General features: G+C 41.4%; 1 long non-coding RNA gene across 4 annotated transcripts in view; it reads left to right on the top strand.

Moving 5' to 3' along the window:
- LOC107131579 (uncharacterized) overlaps nt 1-16764 on the top strand; it is a 28120-nt gene extending 11356 nt beyond the window's left edge. Inside the window, exons 2-4 of one of the 4 annotated variants that reach the window (XR_009491983.1) lie at nt 8650-8779; nt 9442-12497; nt 13035-16764. This is a non-coding gene — a long non-coding RNA (uncharacterized lncRNA). Of the gene's footprint in view, nt 1-8649; nt 8780-9441 lie in introns of all 4 variants that reach the window. The other 3 variants (XR_009491982.1, XR_009491984.1, XR_009491981.1) reach the window with 3 other exon arrangements.
- Nucleotides 16765-19629: the final 2865 nt, after the last annotated feature.

Raw genomic sequence — 19629 nt, 5'->3', positions numbered from 1 at the left:
GACTCGATGGACGTGAGTCTGAGTGAACTCCAGGAGTTGGTGATGGACAGGAAGGCCTGGCGTGCTGCGATTCATGGGGTCTTAAAGAGTTGGACATGACTGAGCGACTGATCTGATCTGATGCTTACTTTTTATTCTTGAATTCTTACAATTTGTTACATATCTTATAAGCATAGCCTTTGTTCTCCAAGCAGTATGGCATTAAAGTCACTGAATTACTTTACTTAGTTGTTGAATTTTCTTCTCACATATTTCTTAGCTGTTTGACACAACTGAAGATTTATCTTTGCCCTTCTTGTTATCTCTTTTTGGGTCTCATATATCTTTACAAATGGCCTATGGTCATTACTTAGGCCAGTCTCTGTGGTTATATAACTTTTCCCTTTTATAAGAGGAATTATTTTCCTTAATCCCAGTAGAATTATTTTCCTTATTCCCAGTAGAAATTAAGCATTTACCTATTTCTTTTGATAATTTGTCTTAATTTCCTTCATAGCAATGAACAATCAGAGTTGGAATGAGAAAAAGTTCAGGTTACACCCATATTGGTTTTGTAAATGGTTATATGTTTCCTCTAATAAATTATTTTAAAAATAACAATAAAAATGTAGTGTCTTAAAAAGGAAACTAGAAAATTACAGGTATAGTAAAATCCCAGTTATTGTTGCAAAGTGTGAAGACTCATGACTAAAACTGTGATTATTACATGTATTGTTTTTTTATTTTTAAGCACATGTACTGCTGCTGCTACTGCTGCTGTCACTTCAGTTGTGTCCGACTCTGTGCGACCCCATTGACAGCAGCCCATCAGGCTCCCCATCCCTGGGATTCTCCAGGCAAGAACACTGGAGTGGGTTGCCATTTCCTTCTCCAATGCATGAAAGTGAAAAAATAAAGTGAAGTCGCTCAGTAGTGTCCAACTCCTAGCGACCCCATGGACTGCAGCCCACCAGGCCCCTCCATCCATGGGATTTTCCAGGCAAGAATACTGGAGTGGGGTGCCATTGCCTTCTCTGAAGCACATATACAAGCCTTACAAATATTTGAGTAATTTTTTTATGGCATATTCATAGTCATTTTAGATGGTCTCAAGTTTTTTGTCTTCTTGAAAAGGTAGAAATCTTTAATCAGCTCGACTTTGCTTCACTGAACAGCAAAAAGGACACAAGGATTTCAGTTACTTTATAATCAAAACACACGTAACTGTGTGTATAGATGCAAATTAACAGAAGGCTACATTCATGACAAGATAAGTCTGATGGGCACTGTTATTGAATATCAAGCAATTGAATCATTTTCTCTTCTTCTTTCAAAATTTTGGAGGATGGAAAAATGATTAGCCTAGTTGTTAAAGTAACCATGTGACCAATCCATGTGTTCTGGCCAAAGCAATGTAAGTAGAATCCCACTTTGTGACTTCTGGAAAAGATTTTTTTCTTCCATGAAAGTGTCAAATGCAAGAGGAGAGCTTTCTGGTTCCACATCTTCTCTATTTTTCTTCCCTAAAGATGGCTATGTGAGAAAGCAATGGCTGGACCAGCGGCACCCATCTCAGGGACCATGAGTCAAAAAGTCTAAGAACAAAAATGCATTATACCTGGGATACTAAAAGACAGAAAAAAGATAAAACAGATAGGAAAAAACTTACCTCTCTGATGACATCACTTTGTTACCTTGTCGGATTTGAACCCACTGACCTCAGGTTTCCTTCTACATGAGATCATTAAACGTCTGCCTTCCTTAAGCTCCTGTTGGCAGCTGATGCTAACTGATTTGTTGCAGCATTTTCCTGATTCATTCCCAGTCCCACATTTGATGACAAAGTAATAGCAGATATTTATATCCAGGTTTTGGATTTGAAAGCCCAATGTTTTCTTGGCCTGGGTCTCTTTCCACATAGTCTTAAGGTGAGAAATAAATACACAAATTGTAAAGTAATAACATATATTATCTATCATGCTGACTTTCCCTACTCTTATCTGAAGCCCTATTTCCCTCATAACCCTCTGGAGTCACTTTGCTCATGGTTTGTCTAATAAGTTCTGGGAATGAATTTTTCTTCACCGTCCTTTACTTCCCTTATCATTAAATGTTCTTCTACTTCATTATGACTTTGGCAAGTTACTGATGTTTATAAAAGGATGATTTATATTAACTTCTTTTCATATTTCAGTCTCAGTTGAGCGAGGCGGGGCTTGTAGGGTGGGGCTCAATTTATTACCAACATCCCATTTTTTTTTAAACTAGTATTTGTTACATAGTTTTTTGTATGTGTGTGTGCATTGTAAACATTTAATAATGGCTACCAATGAGAAAACAGATTAGTTTTTAAAGTTTGTAGAATCACACAGTTGATAAAAATTTGGTGTGCAAGTGTTCATATGAGAGAGAAGACAGAGGTTAAGGATCATTATTGGTTGCCTGCCCTGCTGTTTGTGTCTCAGCTGGGGAGGGTCAATAGCTTACTTTGGTTCTTTAAATAAATATTTTAATGTAAAATTACATATGAATTTTGTGTCATTTTAAACACAGTCAATTTTTTCTAGGCTATATGATGAATATATAGAAATTACATAGTGAAGAAAGGTCCATAATAAGACATTACATTTTCACCTGGCTTTATCTGTTTAAAAAAAAAAAAAAGAGTGTGCTTAACATTTTTATTCAATTTGCACTGGTAACAGACTCATATATCATTTTTTTTTTCAGTTGATTTATCTCTTTCTAGGGATCAAGTGTTAAAGATCTCTATGTAGATATTTGGTATATACATAACTGAAACCTAATCATAGGTTTATTCGTGTAACAAAAAAACCACAGAGATTCTCCAGTCAGAGCAGATGGCCAAAACTGCGGACTAGGAATTCCTTAAGAACACAGCTTTAGAAAAATGTGGAGGTCCTCTGAGAACACTGTAACACTGACTTATAAGGGAGTAGAGTGAAATCGAAAGTGAAGTTGCTCAGTCGTGTCCAGCTCTTTACGACCCCATGGACTGCAGCCTACCAGGCTTCTCTGTCCATGGGATTTTCCAGGCAAGGATACTGGAGTGGGTTGCCATTTTCTTCTCCAGGGGATCTTCCTGACCCAGGGATTGAACCTGGGTCTCCTGCATTGTAGGTAGATGCTTTACCATCTGAGTGACCAGGGAAGTCCACCAGGAAGGAAGGGAGCAGAGTAGAGGTTTGCAAAAATACTGATTACAGGCAAAATGATGCCCAAGCTAGTTGAATTCAAGAGAAAAGTGTTGTTGCTCAGTCGTGTCTGACTCTTTGCAACCTCATGGACTTTACACCAAGCTCCTCTGTCCATGGAATTTTCTGTGCAAGAATACTGAAGTGGGCAGCTATTCCCTTCTCCAGGGAATCTTCAACTCTTACTCAAATGTACCAATATATTAAAGAAACAGCATGCCCAATAGACGGAGGATTGAGGAGCCATGAAAGTTTATGGAGAACTCCAGAAAAGGGATCTTTATGTCTCTCAACCAAGACTTATTCTGAACCAAGAATACACTCTATTTCCAAGGGCAGGCATATAATTGTTATTATGATTAATCTCTAACCTGTATAGGCTGCTTTCAATGTCAAGTGCTACACAATTTTAATGCATTTTGTCATTTAATCCACATGAAACCTCAAGGATGTAAGCACTGCTATTATCCTTGTTTTGGAGATGAGGATATTAAGGCTAAAGGAGGTCAAGTTGCTCGTTTAGGTTCCCACAGCTGATAAGTGGCAATATTGGGATTTGCACTTCATCTAGAGAGTCTGTACATGTAACCACAATTTGGCTAATTTATGAGGACAAAAGGGAATTCTCTCTGCAGTTTTGCACAGAAGAATCTGAGGATTTAGAGTTTATTCCTGCCCAACAAGATGTGTTGGCATTAAGACAATTATTCAGGGTCTCTTGACTCTTAGTTTGATGTGTTTCCAGCCTATGAGGATACTTCTGGTGCACGGGGAAGTCACTGAAGAGTAGACTAGCAAGGACCAGACTGCTTTCATACTGGGGCAACCTTAGAGGACATGGGGAGGAAGTAATGATGCATAGCTTATACTTAAGGAGTGGAGAGCTATTTTCCTGAAGGCTGATTATTTCCATAAACTGTTTGGAATTTTCCTTCCTAAGAGATTTGTTTATTCTAACCCATTTATTTCTTTATTCAATCATTTATTTATATCAGTCTGAACTCATAGTTCAGACTATGAACTCATAATAACTCATATTTATTAATATTTTATACTTTGGGTTATAATCCATTGGATTTCATTTATTTTCTTGTTCAGATTGTTCAAGCTTTGGAGACTGGGAGCATGCTCAGTTGACTCCTGTGTCATTTTGATATGCCCATCATTGTGGGTTTTTTTTTTTTTGACTACTTTTTTACTTTCTGGCATTACAAGATGCTCTAGGCTCTTCTTGAGTGTTTCTGCCTTAGTCCTAGAATCAGAACTTTCTCCAAGGAGCCCTTATTCTTTTAATTGGAGGAATTATTAGAAACTGAGATCTAGGTGGTATGAATTACATTTTACACATTTAAAAAATATGTGTAGCTAATACTAAAAAGTCATGACAGTGGTTGCTCTTAGGGTGGGGTGGGGGGTTGGTGAGTGGAAGACATCCCCAGGGGCTTCAAGGGTATCTGATCTCTTTCTTGAATTCAGAGCTGGGTACATGGGTTTCTTCATTTTGTGAAATTCATCAAGCTTTATGCTTATAATATGAGCATTTTCTGCTTTATGCTGTATTCTGTAAAAATGCATTGAAAAATAGAGGAAAACAAAACAAAAAGTAATAACAAGCACTCCCTGAGTATCAAGGAGACAAACTCCAGAGTTTGGTTCCCTGGGTTCAAAGACTTTATCAGCATTATAACCTTTAGCTAGCTACTTAACTTTTCTGTCCCTCGGTTTTCTTTATTTATGAAATCAGGATGGGGTTATTATCTGTTATAGTTGGCTGCTCATAATAGCAGTCTCTCTCTCTCTCTGATACACATATATGTATATTCATACATATGTATATATATGTTACTGCATCAATCTTTAATATTTGTGGATTCTCTGTTTGTGAGTTTGCCTACTTGCTAACCTTTGCTTGTAATGTCCAAACCAATACCTGTGATGCTCTGGGCCATTTTTGGACAGGTATAGGAAGGTGACACATTTGAATTGCCCAATCAGTGTCCATGTTCCCAGTGAGCTTGAATAAGCCAGGCTCTGCCATCTAGTTTCAGCTTTCACCGTGTAAAGAAATGTCCTTTCTCAATGTATTTAGTGCCATGTTTTTAATATTTTTGTGCTTTTTGTTAGTGATTTCACTGGTAAGTGACCTACAGGGCAGGGCTAAAGTCCTTACAGCTCCTAAGTACAAGCAGGCCATGATGTACCTTATGGAGACAATAGGGTGTAGATAAGCTACATTTAGTCTTGAGTTATGGTGTTATTGGGTATGAGATGAATATTAACAAATCACCAACATATATTAAATAAGGTGTCTTTAAAGAGAGGGAATGGCAACCCACTCCAGTATTCTTGCCTGGAGAATCTCATGGACAGAGGAGCCTGGTGGGCTACAGTCCATGGGGTCTCAAAGAGTCAGACATGACTGAGAGACTAACATACAAACATATAAGTATACATAAAGATCAGATGATGAAGATGATGAAGATGTTGTGACTAGATGCTTGCAGGAAACTAACCTTGTATTTCCCTAACAGTAAGGCTCGTTATTTGCTAATTTAGTGTTTGTGGTACCTAAAGATTATAATGACTACAAATAATGGAAATCAATTGCATATGTGTAAATAAAGATATATAGATACAGATATACTTAGATATATGTATATACCCAGATAGATACACATAGATATTAATGTGTTGATAACTCAGTTGGTAAAGAATCCACTTGCAATGCAGGAGACCCCAATTCGGTTCCTGGGTTGGGAGAAGCGATAGGCTACCTGCTCCAGTATTCTTGGGCTTCCCTTGTTGCTCAACTGGTAAAGAATCTGCCTGCAATGTGGGAGACCTGTGTTTGATCCCTGGGTTGGGAAGATCCCCTGGAAAAGGGAAAGGCTACCCACTCCAGTATTGTGGCCTAGAGAATTCCATGGACTTAATTGACCTCATTGTCCACGGGGTCGAAAAGAGTTGGACATGACTAAGCGACTTTCACTTTCATTTTATTTATCTGTACAGATATATAAAGATATGAGGACAGCGCCTATCAATATAATTAGCTCTCAATAAATGTGACAGCTATTTTGATCTAGGTATCTGACTAGATTGCTTTTCAACCCACGATCACTCCTGGGAAAGATAATGCTGAGTCTTTTGGCTGTAAAGAGTGCTTCTCCCCCATGATGCAGAGGTACAGTTAATAAACAAGCAAGCCCTTCATCTCATGAAACTCAGGCTGTCTATAATTGAATTCAGTTCACCACCATATGCATGTGTAGCATACAGCACCTAGTACCTAGAAATTACTCAGTATTTTGTAAACTACCTAAAAACCTTAAAGGAAAAGTTAGAGTAGAAGTGAAAGTGAAAATGTTAGTCACTCAGGCATGTCCCAACTCTTTGCGACCCCATGGACTGTAGCCTGCCAGGCTGCTTTGTACATGGAATTCTCCAGGCAAGAATACTGGAGTGGGTTGCAATGCCCTCCTTCAGGGGATCTTCCCAACCCAGAGACTGAACCTAGGTCTCCCGCATTGCAGGCAGATAATTTATCAGCTAAGCCACCAGGGAAGTCCAAGAAGAGTAGGGGAGCCAAGTCCACAATTAAGCCACTATGTTAGACAAAGGCAGACAAGTAAACAAATGAGTCCTGAGTAAGAGATTTTATAACGGTTTTTTCCTTGTCCTGAAACTTAATACTCTATGACTAGATGTCCTGCACTCTACGTAAACATTGAGAAACCTATCTAATATAGGAAATGAACACACGCTCTAGATTTCAAGTCAATTAGTGTGATATTCCTATTTCCTTTCTAGGTTAAGAAAGCAAATCTGTTCAGATGCAATGCCAACTAAATACATGATCTGATTGTTCCAGTTATCCTGTGCCAACAAAAGCAAAAATGGGCTTTCCAGTGTTCATGACGAAGTAGGGAACCTATCTGGTATTCATGTGCCTTGGAAACCAGCTGCTATTCAAAGCTTTCTAGGCAATTTGAATCAGGTTGCTGAGCTTAGGGGAAAAAAAATCCTACAGCCGTATTTTGAAGACCAAAGAACTCAAAACATCCATAATCTGGGCTATTGCAAAATGCAGCACTTGGGCTTCCCAGGAAGTGCTAGTTGTAAAGAACCCATTTGCCAATGGAGGAGTCTTAAGAGACATGGGTTCGATCCCTGGGTCGGGGATATACCCCAAAGTGGGGCATGGCAACTCACTGTAGTGTTCTTGCTGGAAAAATCTCAAGACAGAGGAACTTGGAGGGCTACAGTCCATAACGTCGGACTGAAGCTAAAATGAGCTGTACTCAAGAGCAGTGGGGATGCGAATGATATGAGGTTGGATTTTAGTGGAAAGGAGGGGCAGAGAAGGGACAGTGTCATGGATATTTGCAACACAGGAAAAGGGTAAGCTCAGTTGATTTCATTTAAAATGCACAATTTGGGGCAATTCTAAGAGGTGGGATTATTTCTTGGAATTGAGGCGAGGCCCAGAAGAGTCCACTGGATGTCAAAGCCATTCAGGGTTCTCTGCTAGGATTGTATCAAAATAAGTGTAGTCCTGGAATTCCTCTGGGCAATCTATTTGGAATGTCAAAACGTATCACTTAAATGTGGGATTTTTCGGTAAAAGTTCTGGAAAAAAAAAAAAAGGAATCAGGAAACCTGCTTTAGCATATACTAAGGTTAAGAGGTAAGGGAGAAAGTCTGTTTAAATTAAACTGAATCTCACCTATAAACTGACTCAAGTGTTTCTAAAGCCCCCTCTTAGCCCTAAAATACAATCATTGTGCAAATGAAATGGGATATACTTATTTCAAAACAAAAAATCATTTTCTCAGCCAAAAAATTAAAAAGTACTACTAGTATGCCTGGGCTTCCCCAATGCCTCAGCATGTAAAGAGTGCCTGCAATGCAGGAGATGCAACAGAGGCAGTTTCGATCCCTGGGTTGTGACGATCCCCTGGAGGAGGGCATGGCAACCCACTCTAGTATTCTTGGTGGGAAAATCCCAAGGACAGAGAAGCCTGGAGGGCTACGGTCCACAGGGTCACAAGTTGGACATGACTGAAGTGGCTGAGCACAGCATACACACACACACACACACACACACACACACACACACACACAGAGCAATATGCCTACCCCATATAGGGTTCGTGCTATTTCCTCCTTGAGAGGCAGAGTGTATCTCTGTCAGGTGAGGGAACTTTATTCCAGAGCTAACCCAACATCAGGGTGACAGGTGTATGTGTGGGGTGATGCCATGAGATGCCCAGCAATCCCTTCAAGAAAATCTGCTGGGAGGTGGAAGGGTGGTGAGCAACATTAGCATCTGTGCATTGCTGCAGACAGCAGGGGTCTACTGATGGGCAAGTGCTGCTCCAGGGCTGACTGTCAGTCTGGATGAGATGTTCTCAGAGTCCTCTGCTGGCTGAGGTTTCGCTCTTTCCTTTCACAGGTGTCAGAACTGCAGCACAGTCTGAGGGCTGACTCCAGAATATCTCCCCTCTCTCTCTGATACAGGCTGGAACCTGGGACCCTTTGCTGCAGTGCTATAATGCTTGCACCTGGACAAATGTCTCTTCAAGGTAAATGTACAAAGAAACTACAAGGGAGTAAAAATAATTGCGTGCATACTCAATGGGGGCAAATTCTGGACAGCAAGTTACAAAAAGACCAAAAACCCAACTGCCATTTCTGAAGAGTTGGGTGCTGCGCATGTACTCTGCACACAACATCACCAGAGCAGCTGGGCAAAGCACCTAAGCCACCCTTCTGGCCCAAGCCTTTGACATACCTCTACCCTCACCCCATATAAGGAACCAGATCCACCCTCCCGCCTCAGAGAGCAAGCAAGCAAGGGAAGTTGTTGTTTGTTTTCCCTCCCCTCTGCTGCAGTAGAGGCCCCAAGAAAGCCTTGCCTGATTTCCTTATCTGGCCTCTGATCAGTTTCTATTGATTAAGGACTCTCATTGGTAACATATCCTCCCGTCTATCCTTCACTTTTGAATTGTGGTTCTGGAAAAGACTCTTGAGGGTCCCTAGGACCACAAGGAGATCAAGTCAATCCCAAAGGAAATCAACCCTGAGTATTCATTGGAATATTTAATGGAATGACAACCCACTCCAGTACGCTTCCTGGAAAATCCCATGGATAGAGGAACCTGGCGGGCTACAGTCCATGGGGTTGCAAAGAGTTGGACATGACTGAGCGACTGACATTTTCACTTTTCATTCATTGGGAGGACAGATACTGAAGCTGAAGCACCAATACTTTGGCCACCTGATGCGAAGAGCCAACTGATTGAAAAAGACCCTGATGCTGGGAAAGATTGAGGGCAAGATAAGAAGGGGACGACAGAGGATGAGATGGTTGAATGGCATCACTGACTCAATGGACATGAGTTTGAGCAAACTCTGGGAGATTGTGAAGGACAGGGAGGCCTGGCGTGCTGCAGTCCATAAGGTCACAAAGAGTCGGATAGGACTTTTTAGCAACTGAACAGCAATAATCCTTCCCTGGGATTTCCCTTCCATCCCCACCAAATCTCTCCAGTATCTAATTTCCTCTTCATGTCTGTGTCTTGGAGATCTTGATATCCATGAAAAAAAGGATCTGATAAATAAATAAGACCCAAGGAGGGAGGAAGGGGATGGTCTGTCTATTTCAGACTCCAGTCACCAGGTGTTCTCTTTGACTGAGGACCTGATGGAGTTATTAGAACTGTCGGGTGAGAGATGACTCAGACTGGCCTGCCTTCTTGGGCAGTGGGCAGGAAAGACAGATGACCCACCCTGTGCACCCAACCAAGGATTTTGGCTCCATGTTGGAATATTAGCTAATTTGGGGTGAAAAGGAATAGACTGAGAGTCACACAACCTCCAGTCTCCCCAAGTTTCTCAACTGAGAGCGAGGTGAGAAGCCAGCTTAGTGGTGATAGAGGTTGTGTGCCCAGTTCTACCCTGAGGGTCCTTCCCCCTACCCAGTGGATTATAGGAGTCCTTCTGAGACCTCTCCTTTCCCTCGAGACTGCTCGGAAGGTTCATTGGCCAGAATCCCCTAGATGGAAATACTAGGAGATTTTCCAGGTGTCACACCTCTCACATACACAGACTAGAGCTTCAAATATCTCCCTTGGTTGTAGCTGAAAGAGTCTCAGTTTGAAGAGCAGAGATGGGAGGGGGCAGAGGGGTCATGGGCATTGCCCCAGGGGAAGTCACAGTGATGTTCTCAGGCTTTTAGCTGTCACCTGGAAATCTCAGAAACTAATGGTTAAATCATACTGACTTTTCTGCCCGAGGAACTATGGAGGCAGGCTCTAGTGGGAATCTTACTTTGCCCCCAGGTCAGCCAATTCTTCTCTCAATGAAAGAGCTGGCTGAGTAGGTGACTCAGAGTTAGTTTCCACAGACATACACTTACGAGTGACCTTTCCTCGGAAATGGGGAAATGCTTTCATAATTCAGAAAGGCATGCTGAGTTAGGAGGCAGAAGCTCTGGTTATTACACAAGCCCTCTGGGTAGCTCTCTCCAGCCTCTGTCACCCTGCGTCCTCTGCTGTCAGATGAGCGGATCCGTGACACAGTGTGTGTTTTACCTCAGCCATTGTCAGAAGGCCACATGGTCCAAATTAAAAAAAAAAAGAAACAAAAACGGGCACCCAAAATATAGTGGGAAGAAAGCATACTTAAAAGTGGGCTGTCCTCATTTATCTGGTTAGCTGTTTTTACTGGTTCTTTCAAAAGGAAGCTATTTTCACAAATACTTCCTTTGAAAATCCTTGCTTATCTTGAAGATTTAAGAGAGAATCTTTTGTAGACATGGAAGCACCATATTCTCTGCTTAATTTTAAGCTTGTTTACGAGGCATGTTCCTCTTTAAAAAAAAATTACTTAGGCTTTACATAGAAGATAGAGGGTCTATAAAAGAAATAAATTATTGTAATATGTCTCATTATTGTTCCAGGCTTAGGGTAAACATATTCTTTTTTGTTTTACTTCCCCAAAACAGTAGTTAACAAACAAAATGCTCGATTACAATTTTTAAATTGAAATATAGTTGATTTTCAACGTTGTGTTAATTTCTGCTATCCTGCAAAGTGATTCAGTTTTGCATATGTATACATTCTTTTTGTATTCTTTTCCACTACAATTTATCATAGGATAGTGAATATAGTTCTCTAAGCTATACAGTAGGACCTTGTGGGTTTATCTATTCCATATTTTAGATAGCTATTTTTTAATTGAAAAATTATTTCAATTAAAAAAAATAACACACATCTCAAATCTCAAATGCTCATATTCACTTCTTTTCTGAACTCTGAACACTAAACTTTATTAAAAGCAACACAGGGCAGATGAAGGACAAGCATAGGAAGGACAGCTACTTGTAAATGTGTCGTAAATATAGCAGGCTCACTGTTCAAGTTAAATGTGTGTAATTGTCTGATATCTATTTGTAGTTCTCATAAAATAACTTTTTTTTCCCTGTGTATTCATTGCTGCGAGGATTGAAAAGGGAGGTCTAATATTTTCTCCTTTTCATCTCTTTGCCAACTATCAGTAACTGGTTGGAAAGAAAAAAAAAAGAAGAAAGGCAAAGAATCACGCAGATTTGGCCTTCATGTTACCCTATTACCCCGTCTGCAAATTGCCCGGAGATCAGACAGATGGAAGGCCAGCTGCAGCTGCACAGGACTGGGGGCCCGAGGGACCGCACACAAAGCAGCCGGCACTGCTAGGACCCTAAGCCAGCTTCTTCTGCCTCTGATCACCTCCCCACCCCCGCTACGTGGCTCTGTCTGGGCCAGCATCACTCACATCCACCAGCAGGGACCTGAATGGTTTGTCTCAAACCAGGAATGTTAATAGAAGCTGATTGTCTGCAGCCAGCTAAGAACCTTTTTGCCATTGTTTACTTCTAACGTGTGCTCTGTTCGCAGCCTCTCTGCGACAGGCCACCTCAGCAATAGGAGACGGGGAGGGTGCCGCCAGAGACGCCTTCCTACACTCAAGGGAGGTGATGTACACAAAGGACTTAGTAAATCGTAACATCCTTTCTGAAAGGATACCCTTTTAAGCGTATGGAGAGGCCTCTCTTTACAAATGGGTACCAACAATAAGGTACCTTTTTATTCACACCTCAAAACAATTATTATTTCTGTTTTGCAAATTAATTGAATGCAGAACCATTTATTCCAGTAGTTCTCAAAGTGTGGTCCCTGGATCAGTGGCATCAGCATCGCCTGGGAGCTTGTTAGAAATGTGGTTCTCTGAGGACTTTCCGGTGGTCCAGTGGCCAAGATGGTGAGCTTCCCAGTGAAGGGGGCCTGGATCTAATCCCTGGTCGGGGAACTAGATTCCACATGCAGCAACTCAATACCCTGCATGCCAAAATGAAGATCAAAGATCCCGAGACCATCAACTAAAACTCAGCACAGCCAAATAAATAAATATTAGAAAAATAAAAATAAAAATAAAAATGCGGTTCTTGGCTGTCCCCTAGGTCCACTGAATCAGAGGCTGAGGGTGGGGCAGAGAAATTGGCATTTTAGCCAGCCCTGCCAGATATTGATGCATGCTCAACTGTAAGGACTATTATTTATGCCTTTTGTTCATGTTTCTATAATAATATTGATATTTTCAAATTTATATTGCCGATACGTATATTTTTAATCTCCTATCTGTAAAACGTCTCATCTTGCAAGTGGCTTTGGGGCCCTGTATTCTATGTTATGTTATGGGCTTTAGAACTTTAAGCTGTAGGTCTTTCTGGTCCTGGAACCCGTATTTCTGGCTCCACGTGACATATACATTGCCTAATTCATTTTTTTTTTTTTACAGAAATCTTCAGATTCCATCCAATTTGGTCACTTGATAGATGTTTCCATCTCTTTGGGTCACAAGATCTGTAAGTCTACTTCCACTTGGTTTCTTAAGGCCATTGGATTTGATGAAACCTCAAGATAGTAAGTATTTTCTATTAAATGATTTTTAAAATCTTGATTTGAGTCTGCATTCTTTCACGATATTAAAACCTTATGACTTGAGTAATTATTTTAAATACTATCCAGTTGAATTTTGACTATTTCACTCAGCTTCCCCTAATTTGTCACAATTTATTAGCCATTCCAGCAATATGCTTACATAAGGATACTTTCACGTGAAACTGAAAAATTTCAAGTTGCCATGTTTTAGGGGCCTACTTTCCATTTTGTCTTTTCCAAAAGTATGACTTTTAGTTGCAGTAGGAGAAGGACTGAAAATTCTTTCCTTCCTTTGGGGATTTTCTTGGAGAAGTGAATCCCTATTAAGAACAGCAAGTAAGAAAAAGAAAATTCCTAACATTCATAATGGGTTGCATTGTAACTGTTTCTAAATTGGGGAATGTTTGAAAATTTATAGTGCTTAAAGAGAAAATTCTAGCTTCCATAGTCAACTGATATTTTTTTTAAAAAACTTTTACTGAAGTATAGTTGATTTACAATGTTGTGCTAGTTTTGGGTGTACCAAAAACCAGCTGGTCTTTCATTCAATATTTATTAATCAAATATTTGACTTCCTACCATGGGTGAAGCATGGCTCCAGGTGATTTGATATAGATGGGTGAACCAAATAAAGACATAGCACAAGCAGTAAACTATATATTAATAATTTATATAATTTTCCAGAAGAGACTAAATGCAACAGAATAAAAAAACAGTAGAGTAGGATGATGGGGGCTTCCTAGGGATGCCAGTGGTAAAAGATCTATCTGCCAAAGTAGGAGATGCAAGAGAGGCAGTTTTGATCCTTGGGTAAGGAAGATCCCTGGAATAGGAAAAGGCAACCCAGTCTAGTATTCTTGACTGGAAAATTCCAGGGACAGAAGAGCCTGGCAGGTTACAGTCCATTGGGTCCCCAAAGAATCAGACACGACTGAGGGACTGAGCACACCTGCACACAGACAAAGGATGATGAGAGAGTGAAGGGGACACGGTTACAATCTGCAATAGGATGATCTGGGGAGCCATACTGAAACTGAACAATTTGAGCAAAGACATGAAGAAGGTGAGGGAGTTAGCTGTGCAGATAACTGAAGGAGAAACTTTCGGAGAAGGGAGGAGCTAGAACAAAGGTGTGACTGCGGACATCCGCTATGCTGGATTAGAGTAATAGAGGGGAGCTCAAACTGGGATCAACTCAAGTAGGGCATGGTAGCCATTTATATGGGCTTTGGTTTTCCTTGGCAGGAACTAGGGAGTCATTGCATGGCATTGGACAGAGGAATAACATGATCTCTCCTGTTTTCAGAGGATCATGTATTTCGAATAGACATTAGAGGATTCTGTCAGATTCATTCAGCTCAGTTCAGTTCAGTTGCTCAATTGTGTCTGACTCTTTGCAACCCCATGGACTGCAGCAGGCCAGGCTTCCCTGTCCATCACCAGCTCCCGGAGTTTACTCAAACTCATGTCCATTGAGTCAGTGATGCGATCCAACCATCTCACCCTCTGTTGTCCCTTTCTTTTCCTGCCTTCAATCTTTCCCAGCATCAGGGTCTTTTCCAATAAGCCAGTTCCTTGCATCGGGTGGCCAAAGTATTGGAACTTCAGTTTCAGCATCGGTCCTTCCAATGAGTATTCAGGACTGATTTCCTTTAGGATTGACTGGTTGGATCTCCTTTCAGTCCAAGGGACTCTCAAGAGTCTTCTCCAACACCACAGTTCAAAAGTATCTGTTCTTTGGTACTCATCTTTCTTTATGGTCCAACTCTCACATCCATACATGACTACTGGAAAAACTATAGTTTTGACTGCTGCTACTGCTAAGTTGCTTCAGTTGTGTCTGACTCTGTGCGACTCCATAGATGGCAGCTCACCAGGCTCCCCCGTCTCTGGAATTCTCCAGGCAAGAATACTTGAGTGGGTTGCCATTTCCTTCTCCAATGCATGAAAGTGAAAAGTGAGAGTGAAGTAGCTCAGTTGTGTCTGACTCGTAGCAACCCCATGGACTGCAGCCCACCAGGCTCTTCCATCCATGGGATTTTCCAGGCAAGAGTACTGGAGTGGGGTGCCATTGCCTTTTCCATAGCTTTGACTAGACGGACCTTTGTCATCAAAGTAATGTCTCTGCTTTTTAATATGCTGTCTAGGTTGGCTATGGCTTTTCTTTCAAGGATCCATTAAAAGCCTATAATCTAAGTGAGAGACATTGACTTGGGCTAATGTGGTAGCAATGGAAATGGTAAGTAGTAGTTAAGGTACTGTCTAGTCTTTGAAGGTAGATCCAAGAGCATTTTTGACAAATAAAATGTGGCACATTTATTAATAAAATAAATTTTATTTAGTGGAATTTTTCCAACTCACTTTCAAGAATTAACTTACAATTTTCCATTTTTCTAATGACAGGGCCAAAATGCAGTGTGTATATATTAGTTAGCTGGTGTTGCCATAATAAATACCAGAAACCGAGTGGTTTAAACAACAGAAAGTGCCCGACAATCTCAATACTGGGCATATACCCTGCTGCTGCTGCTGCTGCTGCTAAGTTGCTTCAGTCGTGTCCAACTCTGCGCAACCCCATAGACGGCAGCCCAACAGGCTCCCCCATCCCTGGGATTCTCCAGGCAAGAACACTGGAGTGGGTTGCCATTTCCTTCTCCAATGCATGAAAGTGAAAAGTGAAAGTGAAGTCACTCAGTCATGTCCAACTCTGTTCGACCCCATGGACTGCAGCCTACCAGGCTCTTCCATCCATGGGATTTTCCAGGCAAGAGTACTGGAGTGGGGTGCCATATACCCTGAGAAAACCATAATTCAAAAGGACATATGGACCCCGATGCTCAATGCCAGGACATGGAAACAACCAAGATGTCCATCAACAAATGAATGGATAAAGAGATGTGTTACATATATACAAAGGAATATTACTCAGCCACAGAAGGGAATGAATTTGAGTCAGTTGAACTGAGGTGGATGAACCTAGAGCCAGTTATACAGAGTTCAGTTCAGTTCAGTTCAGTTGCTCAGTTGTATCCAACTCTTTTGCAACCCCATGGACTGCAGCACGCCAGGCTTCCCTGTCCATCACCAACTCCCAGAGTTTGCTCAAACTCATGTCCATTGAGTCAGTGATGCCATCCAACCATCTCATCTTCGGTTGTCCCCTTCTCCTGCCTTCAATCTTTCCCAGCATCAGGATCTTTTCCAGTGAGTCAGTTCTTCGCATCAGGTAGCCAAAGAATTGGAGTTTCAGCTTCAGCATCAGTTCTTCCAATGAATATTCAGGACTGATTTCCTTTAAGATGGACTGGTTGAATCTCCTTGCAGTCCATATACTGCATATACTCCTTGCAGTTATACAGAATAAAATAAGTCAAAAAGAGAAAAACAGATATTGTATATTAACATATATGAAATCTGGAAAAATAGTACTGATGCACCTATATGTAGAGCAGGAATGAAAATGCAGATGCAGATGCAGAGAACAGACACAGTGGGGGAAGGGGAGGGTGAAACAGATTGAGAGAGGAGCATTAACATATATACCTGACCATGTGTAAAATAGATAACTAGTGGGAAGTTGCTGTTTAACACAGGGAGCTCACCCAGTGCTCTGAGGGGGTGAGATGGGGTGGAGGGGTGGGAGGGAGGTGCAAGAGGGAGGGGGCATAAGGATCCTTATGGCTGATTCATGTTGTTGTACAGCAGAAACCCACACAATACTGTAAAGCAATTATCCTTCAATTAAAAATAAATTTTAAAAAATTAAAAAATAAACAACAGAAAGGGATTTTCTCACAGGTCTGAGGACCAGAAGTCCCAGGTCAAGTATCAGCAGGATTGTTTCTTCTGAGGCCTCTCTTCTTGGCTTGTGGATGGTTTTCTCTCTCTGTTTTCACATGTTTTTTCCTCCTTGTATGTCTGTGTCCTGATCTCCTCCTTGGATGAAGGACACAAATCAGATTGGATTAGGGCCCACCCATATCACCTCCTTTTACTGTAATTCTTTAAAAGCTCTATCTCCAAAACCGGCCACATTCTGAGGTGCTGGGGTTATGACTTCAACACATGACTTTTAGGAAACACAGTGCAATTTCTAACAGTGTGCTACTCACAGACTGTCATTTTACACATGGTTGTCAATGACACAGCGTTTGGGATATGCGGCCCAGAAACAGATCCCCAAACCCTCACAGACGATACTCATGGTTTGTAAGGAGATGTTTCTTTAAAATGAGCTCGAGTTCATTCTTAACAGTAGTTGGAAGAATCTCAGTCCTGATTTTCTGTGACTCAATTTAATCAGAGGAGAGATATTTTTCATTTGTATGTGGTATTTAAAGTATAGCAATTACTAATATTTAAAATGAATACCCAACAAGATCTTACTGTACAGCACAGGGAACTCTGCTCAATGTTAAGTGGCAGCCTGCATGGGAAGGGAGTTTGGGAGAGAATGGATATAGATATATGTATGCCTGAGTCCCTTTGCTGTCCTCTCGAAACCATCACAACATTTTTAATCAACCATATTCCAATATATGGATGGATGTGAGAGTTGGACTATAAAGAAAGCTGAGCGCCCAAGAACTGGTGCTTTTGAACTGTGGTATTGGAGAAGACTCTTGAGAGTTCCTTGGACTTCAAGGAGATCCAACCAGTCCATCTTAAAGGAACTCAGTCCTGAATATTCATTGGAAGGACTGATGTTGAAGCTGAAACTCCAATACTTTGGCCACCTGATGTGAAGAGTGGACTCCTTTGAAAAGACCCTGATGCTGGGAAAGATTGAAGGTGGGAGGAGAAGGGGATGACAGATGATGAGATGGTTGGATGGCATCACCGACTCGATGGATATGAGTTTGAGTGGGCTCTGGGAGTTGGTGATGGACAGGGAGGGCTGGCGTGCTGCAGTCCATGGGGTTGCAAAGAGCTGGACATGACTAAGTGACTGAACTGAACTGAACTGAACTCCAATATAAAATAAAAAGTTTTTAGAAAATAAAGTATAACCATTTCTAGAAAGAGTGTTGAGTTAGGAGTCATTTTTAAACATCTAATTTTTTTTGTCTCTGATAAGAAGTATATCTGCTTATTATTTTAGAAGACTCACTTGTTATAGAAATGAATGCTACAGAAAGGGAGAAGGTCCTGAATTCTTGCCTGAGAGTGTGTTGAAGGTACCTAGGTGCTGTAGAAAGGATGCAGCAGCTGAAATGTTTCTACCTACAGATATTTCAGTACATTCCTGAGGTTTAACCAAGGAGGTATTTTAGAGATTGCTCTCACCGCCCACAGGCTGTGATTTGTTTCGGTTTTGGCCATGATTTGTTGGCCCAAGTTGATGGATTTCTGAGTATCCAGTCTAAGCGCACCATCTCAACCTCTATCAGGTAAGTGAGTAAAGCCACACAAGCCTCAGGAAAGTTCCATTCCATCTGGTGGATCAGTTCAGGGAGACTTGATGTGCTTGCTGCTGGCTGTCCTCTGACCCACAGCCTGTCTGCTCCTGGATGGGGAGAATTCGATGCCCTTCAAAATATAGAGTATATTGATCTGTTTTTGAGGCCACAAATGCCAAAGCCCCATCAGCTAATGGGCCTTCAGAAGGTTAAATATGGATTTGGAGTGAATCACCAGCTGCCCACCAGCATTTTCTAGGTGGTCTGACATGCAGAGACAGAGAAGGAAGATGCTCAGGGGTGGGTTTCTGTGCATACCGATGCATCTTTTTGGGCAAACATTACATACTTTGTATTTGACCTGGCTCTGCAGTACGCTGTGTCTTCATTAGTCAATGTCATCCCTGGAAAATTAGTAAAAATGGGAGGAAAATAGAAAATGTCAAAGTTTGGAAAACAGTTCCCTTTACTTTTCTGAATTGTTGTTCAGTCACCAAATCGTGTCCGACTCTTTGCAAGCCCGTAGACTGCAACATGCCAGGCTTCCCTGTCCCTCACCATCTCGTGTAGTTTGCCCAAATTCATGTCCACATAGTCAGTGATGCCATCCAATCATCTCATCCTCTGTCTTCCCCTTCTCCTTCTGCCTTTAGTCTTTCCCAGCATCAGGGTCTTTTCCGGTGTGTCGGCTTTTGGCATCAGGTGACCAAAGTATTGGAGCTTCAGCTTCAGCATCCATCCTTCCAATGAATATTCAGAGTTGATTTCCTTTAGAATTGACTGGTTTGATATCCTTGCTGTCCAGGGAACTCTCAAGAGGCTTCTTCAGCATCACAATTCAAAAGCATCAATTCTGTGGTGCTCTGCCTTCTTTCTGGTCCACCTCTCACATTCGAACATGACTATTGTATGGACTAAAGGTCTGTATGGTCAAGGCCGTGGTCTTTCCAGTAGTCATGTATTTTTCTGAATCATACATGCATTAATTGGTGAGCCTGTCACTCTCCAGTTGTACTGCAGAAGGTGGTTTAGAGTGGTGAGGGGAGGAGAGAG

This window comes from Bos taurus, chromosome 20, assembly GCF_002263795.3.
Source record: "Bos taurus isolate L1 Dominette 01449 registration number 42190680 breed Hereford chromosome 20, ARS-UCD2.0, whole genome shotgun sequence".
NCBI lineage: Eukaryota > Metazoa > Chordata > Mammalia > Artiodactyla > Bovidae > Bos > Bos taurus.
Note: the sequence above shows the minus strand (reverse complement) of the source record. Positions and strands in the feature narration are given on the sequence as shown.